Source organism: Hylobates moloch, unplaced genomic scaffold (assembly GCF_009828535.3).
Source record: "Hylobates moloch isolate HMO894 unplaced genomic scaffold, HMol_V3 SCAFFOLD_6, whole genome shotgun sequence".
Taxonomy (NCBI): domain Eukaryota; kingdom Metazoa; phylum Chordata; class Mammalia; order Primates; family Hylobatidae; genus Hylobates; species Hylobates moloch.
The window spans coordinates 72,094,500-72,115,255 of NW_026652281.1; the positions used below are offsets into that span (position 1 = coordinate 72,094,500).

Below are 20,756 nucleotides of genomic sequence, written 5' to 3' on the forward strand. Positions count from 1 at the left end.
TGGTGGCACATGCCTGTAGTCTCAGCTACTCAGAAGGCTGAGGCATGAGAATTGGGTGAACCAGGAGGTGGAGGTTGCAGTGAGGTGGAGGTTGCAGTGAGCCGAGATCACACTACTGCACTCTAGCCTGGGTGACAGAGCAAGACTCTGTCTCAAAAAAATAAAAAAAGTAAATATATATATTTATAAACATGTAACCATATTATATATGCTGTACCATAACTTGCTTGTTTTTCCTTCACTTGGCAATATATCATTGCCATCTGCTTCATGCCAGCACACACAGATCTATCCCATTATTTTTAGTGGCTCCATAAAAATGATAGCACTGTACCATACTTTTGTAAAACCAATTCCCATGAATGGATAGTTGGCTTGTATTATGAACAATGCTCCATAAACATTGTTGTAGCTATATTCTAGCTTACTTGTAGAAGTATTTCTTTTTCTTTTCCTTTCTTCTTCTTTTTTTTTTTTTTTTTTGAGACAGAGTCTTGCTCTGTCGCCCAGACTGAAGTGCAGTGGCACAGTCTCAGGTCACTGCAACATCCACCTCCCAGGTTCAAGCAATTCTCCTGCCTCAGCCTCTTGAGTAGCTGGGATTACAGGTGAGTGCCACCACACCCAGTTAATTTTTGTATTTTTAGTAGAGATGGGGTTTCGCCATGTTGGCCAGGCTGGTCTCGAACTCCTGACCTCAGGTGATCCATCTGCCTCGGCCTCTTAAAGTGCTGGAATTACAGGTGTGAGCCACCATGCCCAGCCTTGTAGAAGTATCTCTATAGGATAAATTCCTAGAAGTGGAATTGCTGGGTCAAAGGACAGGCGCATATTAAATTTAGACAGTGATCACCGTATTGTCATCCAAAAATGTTATATTAATTTATACTTAATGCTACCAACCCACTGTGGGACTTTTGATGGGTGATGTCATCTTTGTGCTACATCTACTTGTAAAATGAGAATTCTTATGCCTCAGTAATAATTCTAAATGAGGTCATTGTTTTGATAGGACCATGGCTCCTTCAGAAGAAATATATCTGTAAATCTGAGGTGTCATTTTCATTTTTTTCTTTCATAATTCCTCAAAACTTAGTTCCTTCTCCATTTTAACCTGCAAAATAAATAATTTGATTAAGAGACATCTAGTGACTTCATGCCTTGGCACTGCCTTCATCAATTCTATTTTTAGGACTCACCAGTGTCTGGGGATGTTTGGATGACATCAAGTTTTACACATATCTTTTCATTTAAAATTTCCAAAAGTCTGCACAGCTATGACATGACACAAGCCTCCTACTGCAATGCCTGAAGATCCCTACTGTTCTGAGATTAAAAAATAAAAGATGATTTCCTTTCTTAATGATTTGCCCTAAAAGTTCAAGATCCTATATTTAAGTTTATGCGAATGACCACTTCCAACTTCATGAGCTTCATCTCTGATGTGATCTCAGCTCACTGCAACCTCCGCCTCCCGGGTTCAAGTGATTCTCCTGCCTCAGCCTCCCGAGTAGCTAGGACTACAGGTGTGCACCACCACGCCTGGCTAATTTTTGTATTTTTAGTAGAGACAGGGTTTCACCATGTTGGCCAGGATGGTCTTGATCTCTTGACCTTGTGATCCACCTGCCCTGGCCTCCCAAAGTGCTGGGATTACAGGCGTGAGCCACCATGCCTGGCCGATGCATAATGCTTTTGAAGGATATAGATAAATCTACAAACCCCTAGATGGCTCATGACCAGATTGGGCTAAGTTTCCCATTTCTCACTGTGCAACATCGAGCAGGTTGCTTAACCTCTCTGTAACTCAGTTTGTCTGGCAATACAATGGCAATACTAATACTAGTAACCAAGCCATAGAGTTTTTGTAAGGATTAAATGAACTGGAATAGTGCCTGGCCCATAATAAGTGATCAGTAAATGATAATTATTATTAATTAAGCAAAGCATTCAACATATGGTTAATATATATTGTTAAGAATATTGGCAGCCAGGTACAGTCACTCATGCCTGTAATACCAACACTTTGGGAGGCCAAGATGGGAGGATCACTTGAGAGCCCAGGAGTTCGAGACCAGCCAGGGCAACATACGGAGACTCTATCTCTACAAAAAATATGAAAACTAGCTGGGTGTGGTGGTCTGTGCATGTGGTCCCAGCTACTTGGGAGGCTGAGGCAGGAGGATCTCTTGGTCTTGGGAGGTCGAGGCTTCAGAAAACCATGATCATGTTGCTGTACTTCAGCCTGGGCAACAGAGTAAGACCCTGTCTCAAAAAAATAAAAATAAAAATATTGGCTTTGGAGGGTCTGACAGAACCGAGCTCCTGCCTTTTACCATCAGGATGGTATCCTGGGCAGGTCGTTAATCCTCTCCAGGCTGTTTTCTCCTCTATTGTGTGGGGACAATTAGGATCTGTCACAAAGGGCTACTGTGAGGATTAAGTAAAACAGCCGTGTATGGAATTAAACAGGTCTCTGGCACAGAGTGAAAGGTCAGTAACTGGTGGCTGGTTTTAGTAATATTTTTTAAAGCTGTCAGCAAAAATAAAGTTTTTATTCCAGGTAATTTATGTACAGCAGTGGTTCTCAATGCTGGCTGCAGATTAGAATCTCCTGGGGGAAATTTATAAGCTGTGTCAGGCTAGAGGCCAGAGAAAGTGATTACATGGGTTTATTCTTAGTAGAGAATGTGTTGTAACCACATCAGCAAAGCCCTAATACTATGGATTAGCTACAAGATCCCAGTAATAGCTTTGGATTCAAAATCTTCCTTTGCGAGGCTCTCCTCACTAATGCAGTTTCATTTGGTGTAAAATTCAGGGGATCTGAGTTCCTGTTCGACTCTGCAATTTAGCAGCTACATGGACCTTGCTTTCTGCTTTGAAAAATTGAATGGTTGAATCAGGAAATCTCTGTAACAGCAAAACAGAATATCCCATAGGTGTCTGCTGTAGAATCTCCTGCCTCCCAGGCAAGAGGCCTGCTGTCTGGGCGAATTTAAACCTTGAAAACCTGTTGCTGCCGTTTTGGTGGCTGTTGCCGGGTTTGGGAGTTTGGTCTCAAAGTTGAAGGCAAGAACAATAGATCGTGAACGTTCTGCTCACTACTGGGCTTTTGTTGGAGAAAGCGAGGTGGGATCACTGGGGGAGGCAGAGAGTAAATCCAGAAGTTTAGAGGGTGAGGCAGAGAAGAGGGAGGCATGAATTTGGTATTTGGCAATTTGGGAAAGTTTGGAGGAAAGGAGTAGGGAGGTTTAAAGGAGATTTTTGTGCAGTTTGATCACGTTTGAGAAGGTAGGAAGCATATATTCTGGAAGGAGTCTCCTCCTGTCACTACATTTGAACCTGTCACACCCAGAATGACTCTTTCTGAATGCAAGTTGGAGCTAATCGGGAGGGCAATGGGAAATTCTGTCTACCTCGTCAAGCTGTGTCCCGGCCTACAGGACAGCATTGCCTACGTGTGGCTGCCAAACATTGGGTGTCTGCAAAGACCCGCAATCCTCATGCTATGAGCTCTGATTTAGAGTGCCAACTACATGCCAGGCACTTTGCATATATTATTTCTAATCTTCACAGCAAACAGAATGAGTAGAAATTATTATTGCCCAGCTGGGCACAGTGGTTCACGCCTGTAATCCCAGCTCTTTGGGAGGCCGAGGTGGGCAGATCACTTGAGGTTAGGAGTTCGAGACCAGCCTGGCCAACATGGTGAAACCCTGTCTCTACTAAAAATATAATAATTAGCCAGGCATGATGGCAGGCGCCTGTAATCCCAGCTACTCGGGAGGCTGGGGCTGCAGAATTGCTCAAATCTAGGAGGCGGAGGTGGCAGTGAGGCAAGATCACGCCACTGCACTCCAGCGTGGGCCACAGAGTGAGACTCCATAGCAATTAAAAAAAAAAAAAAAGGAAACTATTATTGCCCCTATCTTTCAGGGGAGGAAACTGTGTCTCAGAGGTTAAATCATTCACCTTTGGTCACATAGCTTTGAAGTGGCAGAACTGAGAAAATTAATTAATTTATTTATTGGAGATAGGGTCTCGCTCTGTCACCCAGGATGGAGTGCAATGGCATGATCTTGGCTCACTACAACCTCCACCACCGGGGTTCAAGGGTTCCTCCTGCCTCAGCCTCCCGAGTAGCTGGGATTACAGGCACGTGCCACCACACCCGGCTAATTTTTGTATTTTTAATAGCAATGAGGTTTTAGTATGTTGGCCAGGCTGGTCTCGAACTCCTGACCACAAGTGATCCACCCTCCTCGGCTTCCCAAAGTGCTGGGATTACAGGTGTGAGCCACCACACCCGGCCAATCACCCAGGATTTTAATGATTTATTTTGTTTATTGTCTATGTGACTGCACTAGAATGTAAGTTCTCTGACAGCAGGGACCTTTCTTTCCTATTTTGTTCACTGCTCTATCCTCAGCATCTAGAACAGTGCCCAGCACATAGTAGACAGTCAAGGAATACTTGTTGGTTGAATGAATGGATCTGTGTTACATAACCTCCTTCCCAGATCAGCCAGCTTGCCAAACACTCTATGGGCAAGTAAACAGAACTGAGCCTGGACACAGTGGCTCACACCTGTAATCCCAGCGCTTTGGGAGGCCAAGCTGGGAGGATCACTTGAAGAGTTCGCGACTAGCCTGGGCAATGTTAAGAGACCCTGTGTCCACTAAAAAAATAAAAAATAAATAACTGGGTAGGGTGGTGCATGCCTGTAGACCCAGCTGCTCAGGAGGCTGAAGCAGGAGGACCTCTTAAAGCTCAGGAGGTTGAGGCTGCAGTGAGCTATGATTGTGCCACTGCACTCCAGCCTGGGAGACAGAGCAAGACCCTGTCTCCAAAAAAAAGAAAAATAAAGCAAACAGAACTGTTTCCAAAAAAAAAAATTAAGGGAAGCTATATGCTTACATATAATATATAAATGGATAAAGACCGCCTGTAATCTCAGCACTTTGGGAGGCCAAGGCGGGTGGATCACCTGAGGTCAGGAGTTCAAGACTAGCCTGGGCAACATGGTGAAACCCCATCTCTACTAAAAATACAAAAATTAGCCTGGCATGGTGGCAGGCACCTGTAATCTCAGCTACTCAGAAGGCTGAGGCAGGAGAATCGCTTGAACCCAGGAGGTGGAGGTTGCAGTGAGCTGAGATCGCGCCATTGCACTCCAGCCTAGGCAACAGGCGAGACTCCGTTTCAAAAAATAATAAAGAAAGAAAGACAAAAAGCTCATTAGAATATAATCCCCAGATGCTAATATTGATTATCTCTGGGTGGTTGTAATGCAGGCGATTGATGAGTTGATTGATTTTTGCCTTTTTTTCTAAAACAGAAATGCAAGTGATTATTTTTCTTTTTCGATTATCCATAATTTCTAAAAATAATAAAAAAGAGTGTTTGTTTACATTCATTGTGCACTTACTATGAGGCAAGCATTTTCCCAAGCACTTTACTAGTAGTAACTCAATTAAATAATCTTTACACCTTTGAAGTAGGTACTGCTATGGTCTCCATTTTGTAGATGAAGAAACCAAGGCAGAGAGGTGTCAAACAATATTATCTGGGGCCACACAGCAAGAACGTAGCAGAACCAAGCAGCTTGACTCCAGAGTCCTCCCTCTCTCTCTCCTCATTAGGCTGCAATGCACAGATGTTATTTATGGAGTTCAAATGCTCGAGAGAAATCTGTTGGTGTTCAGTTTCCTACAAAGTCCATTAGGACTTCTGGTTGCATTGCCAAGGGCATGAAGCACATGCTTCTTTATGCCTGTGAGCCTGCCTTAAAGAGTAAGGATCCCGCCCACCAAATTGTCCCTGCTTCTTTCTGTGAGCACCAGTCCAAGTCTGTTGACACATGGCGTTCACCCTTAGGATCTAAATTTAGGATCTGAACAGCTAAAGCGTCTTGCCAGTTTTCAGATTCAATTCTCATTATCTCTTTTAAATTATCTTTTTAAAAATAATTTAAAACCTGTCCCCATATCAAAGCAATACATTCTCATTATGAAAAACATAGAATAGTACCAAGAGATCTAAAAAAGGTACCCACCTCACTGTCACTGGTAATACTTCGGTGGCTAGGAAAACTTTTCAAAAATGCCTTACTTTGCCAGATCTGAGTAGGAGGGAGATGGGGGAGACTAAGGAATCTTTTGCATGAGCCCTACTGTTGCCACGTGCATTGGAATTGCCCTCATTTTCTTCTCGTGGCATCCAGAGACTTGTCACTTAAGAGGTTTCAAAGTGACATTTGAAGCTGTTCAGGATGAGCGGCTAATAATAGTAGAAAGAGTCCTAGGCTTGGAGTCCCAAGACCTGCATTGGAACCCTGGCTGGAAAATTCCTGGCTGTGTGTCCTTGAGCAAGGCACTTAACCTTCCTGATTGCTCATCTTTTAGATGCAGAATGAAATTAACACTCTCCCTGAAAGCCCAACTGAGAGACAAGTTTATTTGTGTCAAAACAACAACTTGAGCTAATTTCACCTACAAATTCTTACTGGCTATGTGACCTTAAACAAGTTGCTTAACCCTTCTAGCTTTCAGTTTTTTCACCTGTACAATGGAAATAAAAGTATCCCCCTCACTGGATTCCGAAATGAGATAATGCTTGTAATGAATATGCTTAGTCCAATGCCTCATAAACATTAGGTGCTCAATAATGATCAGTGTCTAGCATTGTGAGCCATCTTTTTTTTTTTTTTTTTTTTTTTTGAGATGCAGTTTTGTTTTGTCACCCAAGCTGGAGTACAGTGGTGCGATCTCAGCTCACTGCAACCTCCACCTCCCGGGTTCAGGCAATTCTCCTGCCTCAGCCTCCTGAGTAGCTGGGATTACAGACGCTCGTCACCACGCCCAGCCCATTTTTGTATTTTTAGTAGAGATGGAGTTTCACCATGTTGGCCAGGCTGGTCTCAAACTCCTGACCTCAGGTGATCCGCCCACCTCGGTATCCCAACATGCTGGGATTACAGGTGTGAACCACCACACCTGGCCCCATATCATTTTTGAATCATTTTAGAGCAGTGTCTTTTCCCACTGAGTGGTGAAATCAATTAGTGGGTTGCCACAAACATTTTGAAAAATGAAGTACAATATAGAGAAAATATCAACATGCTTTGCTTATTGTAAGGGAAATACTTTTTGGAGAAATATTTGTTTGAGATATGTTTGTGCATTGTAAAAGCAATGTAAAACATATTTTTTAAGTTGAAGGTGGCAGTTTAAAAATATGAAAACCACTAAGTTAGATTATAAATTTGGTTCCCATGGTTTTAGATTTTCCCTGAATTTGCCAAGGTGGTGTGTCTTTGGCTTACAAACCAAGGTACCTTTGGGAAATAACCATGTTAATGTACTTTAACATCTTCTGTAAAATTTTTTCTTTGAGTCAAAATCCATTAAATCCCTTTCAAAAATAAATCTATATGTGAAATGTCATCCAGCAAATGGTGCCAGGAAAAATGTTGCTTCCCTTGAAAATGGTTTGCTTCTTCCCTGTCTTTCCCTTTTTGCCTTGTTGGCCAGGATGCTCAGAGTTCAATGTGAAACTCATTTATAGCAACGTCTTAAACGCTATAGTTAGCATATCTAAATTCTCCATTTCTCTTCACGCTTGGTTTTCTTTTTTCGTTTTGATTTACCATCTTTTATCATAAATTATCTCAAATCTTTTAAGGAAGGAAGCAGGATGTAAATACATTCAGGAGGAAAACAGTTGTTTTCCTTGCTTATAACACAGACAGCTTGTGAACCTCAGATGAGATAATGTATGGGGAAGAACATTAAACACTGGGAAGCCTGGCCCAGGGGGAATTGTCATTAGAGCATATATGACTCTTGCAAAGGTGTAAGTTTTATCAGCTTTGTTGACAAGGAGAATAGGGCTGGCATTTGTTTTAACAGAATTGTTAAAAATAACCTTTTTTTAACTGATTGTAGAAGTAATACTTGCTCTTTGTAGAAAACTAAACAAAAAAGTGGATGATTCTGTCTCACCGCCTAGAGTTGACCATTATTGAAATGTCATCTTTCTTTTTTTAAAAGTTTTATTGAGACATAATTCATATATCATGCAATTCAAAGTGTACAACTCAATGGCTTTTAGTATATCACAGATACTACAGATGTCACAGAATTTGCAACCATCGCTAAATGAATTTTAGCATATTTTCATCACCCCTAAAAGAAACTCTACACCCTTTAGCCATTATCTCCCAAGACTTCCATTCCTCCCAGCCCCAGACAACCACTAATCTACTCTGTCTCTTTATGGATTTGCCTGGTCTGGACAGTTCATATAAATGGAATCATTCAATATGTAATCCTTTGTGACTGACTTCTTTCACTTAGCACAATGTTTGCAAAGTTTATCCATGTTGTAGCATGTGTCAGTACTTTACTCCTTTTTACGGCTTGTATTAGTCAGCTCAGGCCACCATAATAAAATACCACAGGCTTGACAGTTTAAACGACAGACATTTGTTCTCTCACAGTTCTGGAGACTGTAAGTCTGAGATCAAGGAACCAGCATGGTCAGGTTCTAGTGAGGGCTCTCTTACCGGCTTGCAGACAGCCACCTTCTTGCTGGGTCATCACATGGGAGAGGGAGCTCTCTGGTGTCTCTTCCTCTTCTTGTAAAGGTGCCAGTTCTACCAGATCAGGTATCTATCCTTAACCTTAATCACCTCCTTAAAGGTCCTATCTCCAATACAGTTAGATGGTGGGAGTTAAGGCTTCATCATATGAATTCTGAGGGACATAACTCAGTCTGTAGCATGGCTGAGTAATATTCCATTGTATGGAGGTGTCACATCTCACTTATCAATTGATGGGCATTTGAATTGTTTCCACTTTTTGGCTATTATGAATAATGCTGCTATGAATATTCATGTACAAGGTTTTGTGTACTCATATGCTTGCTTTTTTTTTTTTTTTTTTCAAGACAGGGTCTGGCTCTGTCACCCAGGCTGGTGTGCAGTGGCACGACCTTGGCTCACTGCAAGCTCCACCTCCCAGGCTCAAGCGATTCTCCCACTTCAGCCTCCCAAGTAGCTGGGATTACAGGCACCTGCCACCATGCCCAGCTAATTTTTATATTTTTAGTAGTGACAGGGTTTCACTATGTTGGCCAGGCTGGTCTCGAACTCCTGACCTCAGGTGATCCGCCCGCTTTGGCCTCCCAAAGTGCTGGGATTACAGATGTGAGCCACTGTGTCTGGCCGGCCTTGTTGAAGACTTCAGAGTTGAACCCAATTTCAGCTGGGCCACACAGCATTAGGAGGGCTTTATAGGAAAGATGAGTATGGGGCAGGTTGGAGATGGGTCGGATGACCCAGTGGCAGTAAGAACAGACAAAAGTGGACAGATTTAGGAGACATTTATGGGGTAAAAATGACAAAGATGAGATCAGTGATCTTTTCTAAAAATGCAGCTTTGTTTGTAGATAAATGTATTTCTCATCTTAGTAAGTGGTTGAAAACGTTCACGTTTCCTTTTCAGTGGACCAGGGGGCTTCCTGTTAGAAAGAACGCTGGTTGAAACTCGAAGGATGTTAATTCCCATCCTCTTTCTTCATGTTTGGTAAAAACAACAACAACAACAACAAACACCTTACCAAACATGAAGAAAGGGGATGGGAAGTTTTGTTTGTTTGTTTGTTTTTTTTGAGACGGGGTCTTGCTGTGTCCCCCAGATTGTAGCACAGTGGCACAATCTTGGCTCACTGCAACCGCTGCCTACTGGGCTAAAGTGATCCTCCCACCTCAGCCTCCCTAGTAGCTGGGACTACAGGCACACGTCACCATGCCCGACTAATTTTTGTAGTTTTTGTAGAGGTTTCGCCACATTGCCCAGGCTGGTCTCGAACTCCTGGGCTCAAGAAATCAGCCCCCCTCAGCCTCCCAAAGTCCTGGGATTACAAGTGTGAGCCACCACGCCCTGCCAGTTTAGTTTCTTATTCCTATCGCTTCTCGGCCTTTTGGCTAAGATCAAGTGTAGTTTCTTATTCCTTGGAGTTTCTTGACGTTAGCCCTATCTGCCCTGGGTTCTGAGTCAGCCATCAAGATGAGTGAATCTTGTCTCGCAATCCTTAAGTACAGATTGAAATAATTTCTCAATTGTTTATTAATTTGTTACCCTTGTAGAGGAGCTGTTTAAAAATAAACTGGAGGGTTTGTCTCTGTTGTTCTTAAAGGCAGCGTGTAATATACAGAGCTTCTGCCAGTCTGAACTGGCTAACAGTTTATACCCTAAACTCAGAATGCCTGGGATATTTCTAAAGGTTCAGTTTGGGCAGCGGCAGCTGAGAATGCAGTGATAAATTAAAAAGTCATAAGACACGGCTGACAGGGTTTGTCTGTGTTCATTCACACCCATGACTCACTCGGCTTTTGAAGACACAGAATTTCGAAGGACAACCAGATGGTGGCTGTTTAAACTGCAGCACTAAAACTCCAATCTCAATGTAATTCAGCTAATTGCAAAATGGAGTTACCCTTGTAAATTGAGATATAGAAAGAAAATACGAATAGATCTATAAATACATAGGAATAACACATAAACTAAGGCTTACTCAATGATTTAAAGAAAACCTGCTTAAATATTTGTTTTAAAATATTATATTTTCCAGTTTTTCTGCAGTAACTGCATTACTTGTGTGATAAAAAATAATTTTATAGCTGAGCACGGTGGCTCATGCCTGTAATCCCAGCAGTTTGGGAGGCTGAGGCGGGCGGATCGCTTGAGCTCAGGAGTTCGAGACCAGCCTAAGCAACATGGTGAAACTCCATCTCTACCAAGGACACAAAAAATTAGCCAGGCATGGTGGTGCACGCGTGTGGTCCCAGTTACTTGGGAGGCTGAGGTCGGGGGGATCACCTGAGCCCAGGAGGCAGAGGCTGCAGTGAGCTGAGATCACATCACTGCACTCCAGCCTGGGCGATAGAGCGAGACCCCATCTCAAAAAATAATAATAATTTTATCGAATATTTATTATGTGCCATACAATATGTACCATTTCATTTCATCTTTGAATTCTACCAAAAGGAAAGTCTTCCTATCCTCCTTTTATGAATGAGAGAGCTGAGGCTTCCAAGAGGTTGAGAGACTTGTTCAGGCCACCCAGTTGGTAAATGGTGGTGGGATTCAAAGCTGGAGCTGCCTTCTCCCAAGTGGTGTGCTCTAAGCAACTAAGCTGTGCTTGGATGGCCCCATTGCTAGGTTTGATTTGGTGGCTTCCTTCCCCTGTCAATAACTCAGTTTTCACCTATTAAAAACAAGCCTTTTATTGAATCGCTCTTTTTCCAGGAATCAAGACCCTTTACGGGGTCAACCCTTTTTTTTTTTTTTTTTTTTTTTTTGAGACGGAGTCTTGCTGTGTCACCCTGGCTGGAGTGCTGGAGTGCTGGAGTGCAGTGGTGCAATCTCAGCTCACTGGAAGCTCCATCTCCCGGGTTCACGCCATTCTCCTGCCTCAGCCTCTCCGAGTAGCTGGGATTACAGGCGCCCGCCACCACGCCCGGCTAATTTTTTATATTTTTAGTAGAGATGGGGTTTCACCGTGGTCTCGATCTCCTGACCTCGTGATCCGCCTGCCTCGGCCTCCCAAAGTGCTGGGATTACAAGCGTGAGCCACCGCGCCCAGCCTACAGGGTCAAACCTTGATAATCCCATGGTTCTGTCTCAATATAACCATTGTTGCCATTCCCACGCCAAATGTTTCCATTTAAAATACTGCCTTCAAGGAGCCTTTGCTCTGGATTAACTTTAGTAACTGTTTGGAAGTCAACAACAGAAAGGCGCAATTACTGCACATTCAAGGCTGTCACGTTCTCCCGGAATGCCTTGTGGCTTCCAAGTTGGCTTAATTTTCCCAAAAATAATGCAACACAGCATCTGGTACTGTCAAGAAATGGAAGTAAATTTACCAGGCTACTGACATTTACTCCCTGAATATCAACATGTATTTCTTTTTTGTTGTTTGTTTGTTTGTTTTTTTGAGACGGAGTCTCGCTCTGTCGCCCAGGCTGGAGTGCAGTGGCGCAATCTCAGCTCACTGCAAGCTCTGCCTCCTGGGTTCACACCATTCTCTTGCCTCAGCCTCTCCGAGTAGCTGGGACTACAGGTGCCCGCCACCACGCCCGGCTAATTTTTTTTGTATTTTTAGTAGAGACAGGGTTTCACTGTGGTCTCGATCTCCTGACCTCGTGATCCGCCCACCTCGGCCTCCCAAAGTGCTGGGATTACAAGCGTGAGCCACCGCGCCCGGCCTCAACGTGTATTTCTTTGTAGAAAGAAATCTTCCACAATTTGTTCTTCTAGTTGGGGGAGAGGAGCATAGATTTTTTTTTCTTTTTTTCCTGTATTCTTTGTATTTTCTATAATGTATTGCTCTTCATGGAAAAATAAAATCTCGGTAATATATATCATACGCTCCCCTGCCTTTCTAATTTTAGGGACCAATTCTTGCTCCAAGGTGGTGTCAGATGATGGTTAAGACCATGGATTTTGGACTCAAAAGATACCAAGATCAGAATCTTGGTGTGGCCATTTACTTAATTCTGTGACCTTGGGCATGTTGCTTAGTATCTCTGAGCCTCAATTTCTCAGTCAGTAAAATGGAAATGAGGATAGCATCTACCTCCCAGGATGGTTGGGAGGATTGTATGAGATAATTAAGGTATGTAAAGCCGTGAGCCTAGTGTCCAGAATCTGGCTAGTGCAAATTTCCTGATTAATTCTATGATATTGTTCATAGGGACCCTCTCAGGTGTGTAAGACTCTTTGAGGGTCTGACTAAAAAGGTGGGCACATTTTTGTGTCTGTTTTCTTCCTCCCCATTGTTCCTATTTTAATTTTGGTGATTGAGGTGGCACTCACATGCAGTGGGGTACACTGGTCCCAGTGCAGTGCTCCGTGAAATTCTGTGCATGAATCCAACTCAACCACCACCTGGATCCAGATAATGAACATGGGCGGCCTCCAGCCAGCTCCCTCATGCCCCATGCGGTGTCCCCTTCCCTTGAGGTAAACTCTGTTCTGACTCCTTTCACCACAGAGTAGTTTTGCTTCTTCTCTGCCTAACTGGAAAACACAGAATGAACTCCTTTGTGTCTGGCGTCTATGTCTTCTGCTGAACATTATGTCTGGGAGATGCAGCTAAATTGTTGAGGGTAGCACTCAGTTGATCTTGTATTGCTGTGTTGCTGTTGTAGCATTCCTTTGTATGATTATTGTCACAAGTTGTGAATCCAGTCACTTTGTAATGGATTATTGGGTTATATCCGCTTTTTGGCTATTACAAAAAAATGCTGCCACTTTGTTGATTTTATTATTATTTTTAGAGATAGGGTCTCACTCTGCTGCCCAAGCTGGAGTGCAGTGGTGCAATCATAGCTCACTGCAGCCTTGAACTCCTGGGCTCGAGCCATCCTCCAGCCTTGGCCTCCCAAAGTGCTGGGATTATAGGCATGTGCCACCACACCTGGCCCAATGCTGCTGCTTTGAACACTCCTGGATCTGTTTTTTGGCAGATGTAAATACTCACTTCAGCTGTGGGTTTGGAGTTGCTGGGTTATAGGGCATACATACGTTTAATTCTAAGATATTTCCAACTCATTTTCCAAAGTGGCTGTACCATTTTACATCCCCATCAGTGATGCACAAGCAGTCTGCATCTTTACCAACAATGAGTGTGATGAGTCTTTCATTTTAACCATTCTGGTGGGTGTGTGGTGGCTATCTCATCGTGGCTTTAATTTCCTTAATGATTAATGATATTGCACACCTTTTTATGTGCTTATCAGCCATTGGGACCGTATTTCATTCCTAAATTCATTTCTGCTGTTGGGATATCTGATAGGTCAACTTGCCAGAATGATGTTTAAAGAATGAGCACCCATGCTCTGAGTTTGGGGAATACATTCCGGAACATCCACATTGGCGTCTTCTGTTTACTTTCAAGTTCTTGGCTGTGTTTGATACCTGAGTTTGCAAAGATAAGTAACGTTCAGATGAGTGACATCTTATGAATTTTAAAAGATGCTAAATGAACTACTTAGCAGCAATTCAGCTTATAGTCCTGCAGTCCACCTGGGGGGAAAGGAAGCCACACTTGTTGAGTACCTTCTTCATGTGCCACATACTGGTGCCACCAGTACCACTGGTACAGTGTACCAGGCACTTTGAGTGGATCATCTTTAATCTTCATAAGGACTCTGTGAGGTGGAGATTATTATACCTATAGCTCAAATGAGGAAATTGAGGCTGGGGGCAGAGGTGGGGTATCATCCAGCTATTAAGTGGCAGAGCCAGGATTTGAACACTGTGTCTGCTTGATGCCAAAGTGTACCCTTTTGTTAGCAAGCAAATTGAGGAGGAAACGTTATTTTCCTAGAAATTTGCTAATCAGAAACTTTTCCTAGCAAACATTTCATAATTATTTCTGTGAATGGTTACCCCTACTAAGGCCACACCATTTGTGGGTGGATCTCTCGTCACTGTCACCCCACCCTGAATCTGATGATCGGGGAGTTTCCCCTGCAGCTTCTGATTGGCCACTTGATACCATTTCTCATCCTTCCTGCCTTTCTCCCATCTTTGGGCTCTAATTGCAGCAATACTGTTTAGGTGTTGATTACCCTGAGGGTCTTTTTCTTTTGTCTGGTATATTTTCTGGTGATTCTTTTAGAAAGTTTCCCCCAGTTGTATAGCAATACATGTACACTGTAGAACATTCAGGAAAACAAAAATTCACCAGTTTCCTTTCAATCATTACATCTATGTTCAGGTTTGTTTTTTTTTTTAATGTATTTGAGATGCTGGGTTATAACTTAGTTGAGCAATAGATGTAATTTTGGAGGTAATGAATGTAATTTTCTACAGGGTGGTTACATTTAAGTGATGTATTATGAAAATCTCACCCAAGAATGAATGTGGAATAGGAGTCAGTTTTTCTAAAAAAATAAAAATTTTAAAAAGTAAACTTTTTTTTTCTTTAGAAAGGCAGGGGCTGGGTGCGGTGGCTCATACCTGTAATCTCAGCACTTTGGGAGGCCAGGACAGTAGGATCGCTTGAGCCCAGCAGTTCGAGACCAGCCTAGACAACACAATGAGACCCCATCTCTATAAAAAGTAAAAAAAATATCCGGGCATGGTGGTGCACACCTGTAGTCCCAGCCACTTGGGAGGCTGAGGCAGGAGGATCACTTGAGCCCAGGAGGTCAAGGCTGCAGTGAGCTGTGATTGCACCATGTACTTCAGCCTGGGCAACAGAGTGACACCCTGTCTCTGAAAAAAAAAAAAAGAAAGAAAAGAAAGGAAAGCAGGGATGATTAAATGAAAGAGCCTGGTTTACATCTTAGAGACATCATCATGCTTGGCTTCCAACTCTAACAGACAGAAGCCTCCATGCCCTTGTGCCATCCTTGTACTCCCTGGAGACACGATTAACTTGGTATTGAACAATTTCAAATTTGCATAATGGAAATTTACAGGAAATGTGCTGCACTGTATTTTCCCACCGACATTTCTCCCTGTTTTTACACTTTGCCAAAACATCATGTTTTTATGGCTTCATTATATTACATCACATCAAGGTTATAGGTTATCAGATACTTAATCATTCCCTGACTGTTGGGCATTTAGGTTGTTCTCAAACTGTTTATGTGGTAGAGGATGCGGAAGTGAACACCTTTGTCTGCATAACATCGTTGTTGCTTCTTTAATCACAGACATTTTTACTGTCCTGGTGGGAGGCAGTTGTGAGATCTTGACCCTGTAGAGTTTTAAGAGCAGCAGCAGCCAGACAGCTCACAGGGTAACCTTGAGCAAGTTACATGACCTGGCTCTGCTTCAGTCTCCCTACCTGTAAAACTGCGGAAAATAATAGCACTTAGCTCACTATGACTTCGTATGTGTCAAGGGCTTCATAAGTACCATAGAAGTGTTTGCTTTTATTATTTACCTGGAATCCTAGAAATCGGGAGCTAATTGAGTAAAAGATGAACATTTTAAGGTTTCTCATAGATATTGCTGATTTGGGAGCGTGAGCCAGTCTCCTCCTTGTAATCCCAGGCCCCAGCACGGTTATGGTCCACAGCTGTGTGGCAGATGGTATCTACTGAAGCAAGTTCTCTCCACAGTATGTGAGCATCTCCTGGTTCTTACAATTTCCTGTTGATTTTTTCTGCCTCACCTTCTATACTGTGACATCTTTGAGGGCAAAGAATATGCCCTAAGAATAATAATAGCTGGCTAGGTGCTATGGCTCACACCTGTGACCCTATCATCTTGGGAGGCTGAGGCAGGAGGACTGCTTGAGCCCAGGAGTTAGAGACTAGGCTGGGCAACATAGCAAGACCCTATCTCAACCCAAAATAAAAATAAATTAGCCAGGCATGGTGGTGCGTGTGTGTGGTCCCAGATATTAATACTTAGGAGGCTGAAGTGGAAAGACCCTTTGAGCCCAGGAGGTTGAGACTGCAGTGAGTCCTGATTTGCACCACTGCTTTCCAGCCTGGGTAACAGAGCGAGACCTGGTCTCAATAAAAACGCAAATAATAATAGCCGATATTTATCAAGTGCCTAACTCTGGGTCAGAACCAGTGCTGAGCACTTTGCATTTTGCACGGCTTGCCTCTTTTGCTTCTCTCAGCGCCCTTAGGAGGCAGGTGCCATTCTCAACCCTGGCTCACAGTTGACTCAGGAAACGGGCACGTTTCCCAAACTTGCCCAGATCTGCCCTCTTTCCCAAACTTGCCAGATCAAAACGCCCACCCACAGCACTGAGGTGGAGGGGGATACTGATTCCCAGGCCTCACTCCTGGAGATTCTGTTTCTAAAGGTCTGGGGTGGGGCCCAGAAATCTGTATTTTCACTCCAGGTCATCCTTTTATGCTGAGGCCCTGTCTGGACAACATTGTATGAGTGGCCAGATGACCCTGTGGTCCCCAGATTTCCTGTCTTGAGCTTTGGGCATCTTCTTTATCTGTCCTGTGCTGCTGGCTGGGAGGTTTTTCTCTGGGCTGTGAATTGAATTCTCAGTCAATTCAATTGACTGAGAGGATAAGGGCGACCACGAGGAGAAGATGTACCGAGTCTTATTAGCATGCAAGGCTCTTCTTGTCACATTGCCTTTAATTGAAGCTGAAGGGCTGGTGTATCTCTCTCTGGGATTTTCCACTCTCCCAGCCCTTCCGGAACTGGCTGGGCGTCAGCCTGCTGAGAGGGATAAGGACAGCGTAGGGGCGCTGAGGCATCTGTCTGTTGGTGTTGGAAGCCAACCACGATGATGTCTCTGAGCTAAGGTGGAAGCTGCATTTTACAGCATCCTGGCTTGCTTCTTCTGTCCTGTCTCTCACCCCTGCTTCCCTCCCCCTTTCCTCCCTCCGCTGATCAAGTACCTACCTGTGCAAGGCTGTGTTCTGCCAAGACCAGGAGGAGGAAGACCACCAAGTCGTGATTTTATCTCTTGCTTAATTTTTAGCAAAGTAGTGCATCCCCAAAGGCAATGACTTTGAACTTCAGCTGCTCCTCAGGGCGTTACTTCTGTATCTGGAACAGGCCTCTATGGTAATAAGATTTTCAATAGGATCTACTGATTTCCTGCCATGATAGGTGAGGGTTAGCTTAGATTCCGTCCCTCTCCTCCTGAAAACAGCTAAATCATTCTTTTCCATTCCTTTATTGGTTGGCTTTGTAATTTCAAGCAGTACACGAACATACCTATTTCTTTTTACCTTTTGGGGGGTGAAATATACGTACAACAGTGGCTATAAAACACATATAACAATAAATAAAACATTTGTGGAGGATCGCTTGAGCCCAGGAGTCAGAGGCTGCAGGGAGCTATGATCGCACCACTGCACTCCAGCCTGGGCAACAAAGCGAGACCTCTACAACATTTAACAAACAAACAAACAAACAAACAGAACACTGTCAACAGTTTTAAAGCTCTTCCCCCATGAAGCCACTTCCCTGACTATCGTGATAGCTGTTCTCTTGCTTTTCTTTGGAGCTCTTTTCACCTTTGTATGCATCTCTCAGCATTTAGATTTGCTATAAATAGAATCACACTATATGTATTATTCCGTGCCTCTCATCTTTCCTTCAACATTTTTTTTTTTTTTTTTTTTTGAGACGGAGTCTCACTCTGTCGCCCAGGCTAGAGTGCAGTGACACGATCTCGGCTCACTGCAAGCTCCGCCTCCCAGGTTCACGCCATTCTCCTGCCTTAGCCTCCCTAGTAGCTGGGACTACAGGCACCCGCCACCATGCCCGGCTAATTTTTTGCATTTTTAGTAAAAGACGGGGCTTCACCATGTTAGCCAGGATCTCCTGACCTCGTGATCTACCCGCCTCGGCCTCCCAAAGTGCTGGGATTACAGGCGTGAGCCACGGCGCCCAGCCTCCTGCAACATTTTTAAGCTAATCCAAGCTGATGCGTGTGGCTGTGGCTCACTCATGTTCACTGTTGTATAATCACTGGTCAGGTAGACCACAATTGGTTTATCCAGTCAACAGCTGATGGACATTTGGGTTGTGTCCAGGTTTTGCTATCACGAGCATCCTCCCAGTACACGTATGGAAGGGTTTCTGCAGTGGGATACGGGAGTGGAATCGTTTGTATTCACTGTCAGACTCAGTTCCACTTGGTAACGCCAAGCAGTTTTCCAGTGTGGTTGTGCCTCCAGAGATGGTGACCTAATTGTGTAGGGTTTTCAAAACTCCCCAGGTAATTCCACTGGGAGGCTCCACATCCCACCTTGATTTCCAGCCCGTCAACTCGAGATAACACCTCTCATTCCTCCACCGTGAACAAGGTCCCTAGCTCATTCCTTTCTGCCCTCCTCTGTCAAGATTTCTGAGTGATGATCTAAAGAGATACTAAGGGGCTTTTTCCCAGGCAAGGTCAACACGTAGGGAGTAGCCAACAAGGTTGTCAAGGCATGGACAGGAATTGGGTAAAATACCAGGACAATGGCTTGCAGGTGAATTCTTCCTTCAGGCAGTTGAAGAAAACTAAAGAAAACCCAAGGGCTGGGGAATCCTCCCAGAAGCCAGTCCTTTCCTCCAGCTATTAATTGCCTCCAGCATCTGTCTGTCTGCCAGCTATCTCTCTCTTTTTTTTTTTTTTTTTTTGAGACAGAGTCTTGCTCTGTCACCCAGGCTGGAGTGCAGTGACACGATCTTGGCTCACTGCAACCTCTGCCTCCCTTCAAGCGATTCTCCTGCCTCAGGCTCCCGAGTAGCTGGGATTAACAGGCGCCTGCCACCATGCCCAGCTAATTTTTGTATTTTTAGTAGACAGGGTTTCACCATGTTGGCCAGGCTGGTCTCGAACCCCTGACCTCAAGTGATCCACCTGCCTTGGCCTCCCAGAGTGCTGGGATTATAGGCGTGAGCCACTGTGCCCAGCCTGTCTGCCAGCTCTCTCTTTAGCAGCTTAAACTGTGAGACTCACAGGCAGCCAGCATGATGCTAAGAAGTTGAGGGGAATTCTAGACTCCTCAGTGTCTTACAGTCATGTTTCTTTAAAGGGATTCTAAGCCCCATCTGTGTCTCAACCCTGGCTGAACCTTAGCAACACACGGGAGCTTTACCTAGCTACTGATGCCCGGGCCCCAGGGTAGTTACATCAGAATTGCTGGAGTGAAACCCAGGCACCAATAAATTTCAGAAGCTGACCACGTGATTCTTACATGCAGCCAGGGTAGAAAACCAGTAATCAGTGGTTCTCAAACTTTAACTAGCATCCATCAGAATCACCTGTAGGCCTTGTTAAACTGCAGATGAGTGGGCTCCACCCCCAGTGTCTGGTTCTGTCTGCCCGGAAAAGGGCCCTGAATTTGCATTTCTAACAATTTCCCCCTATTGCAGATGTCCCCAACTTGTCCCTAGAGAGCCAGCCTGCAGGTCTGAAGTTATGCCTGATGCTGGCTGCACTAGTTGACCTGCGTACCTCCCTGGGGGGATCCAGGGCAGCCCCGCTCCATCTGACTGTGCGCACCTCTTCCCAACTGTTACGTTGTCAGGCTGCTGGCTTCCAATAGGCTATGGAAATGGCAAATGCTACAACTCGGGACTCTGCCCCAATCCCTGGTGAGTTGTTAATCACCAGCATCTCAGGGATCAGTGAACTAGTGGGACAGTCTTTAGGGAGGTGTGGCGCATCCTTGACTATGAAGGGTTAATGTCATCGTTAGTAGGGTCTAGATGCACATAGGGTTTTCACTGTGGTTGCCCATAGAGCTTCCATATATATGGAATAAAAAAGGTATATACCTTGAAAAAATGTTTTAAAATGTCCTGTGACCACAGGCTCCAAGTATTAAAAATATTTTTTTCTGATTTGTGTTGCTAATACAATTATTAGTAGTAGGCAAAACCAAATAAATACGTGATACAATTTGATAGTTGTCAAACATAGAAAATAAGGAGACTCTGAGGGCCCTCATTTTGAACTGCCTTCTTGTTTGGCACCTGGGGAGTTTTTACACACCGGGCCAGGAATGACAGGAGGACAGGAAGCTGATGATCTGGAAATTGATTTCCTTTGAATGAACCATGACCAAGAACCCTTGCCCTCAGTTTGAAGACTGCAGGGCTGGTCTGTGTTGCTGAAGGCCCTCATCCCACCTCCATCAGAAAATAACCACATTAGGGCCAGGTGCAGTGGCTCACACCTGTAACCCCAGTACTTTGGGAGGCTGAGGCGGGTGGATCACTTGAGGCTGGGAGTTCGAGACC

At 44.1% G+C, this 20,756-nt stretch overlaps 1 protein-coding gene and 1 pseudogene across 6 annotated transcripts in view; both read left to right on the top strand.

The window, feature by feature from the left end:
• The window catches only part of IQCK (IQ motif containing K), a 142,047-nt gene that overhangs the window by 119,150 nt on the left and 2,141 nt on the right, over positions 1 to 20,756 (top strand). For 2 of the 6 annotated variants that reach the window (XR_009214145.1, XR_009214147.1), the window contains one exon: positions 19,887 to 20,108. The exons of the other annotated variants lie outside the window; for them this stretch is intronic. The gene's annotated coding sequence lies outside the window, so the exon portion shown is untranslated. The remainder of the gene's footprint in view (positions 1 to 19,886; positions 20,109 to 20,756) is intronic. 6 annotated transcript variants of the gene reach the window in all.
• LOC116472135 (U2 spliceosomal RNA) lies at positions 9,972 to 10,149 on the top strand (annotated as a pseudogene).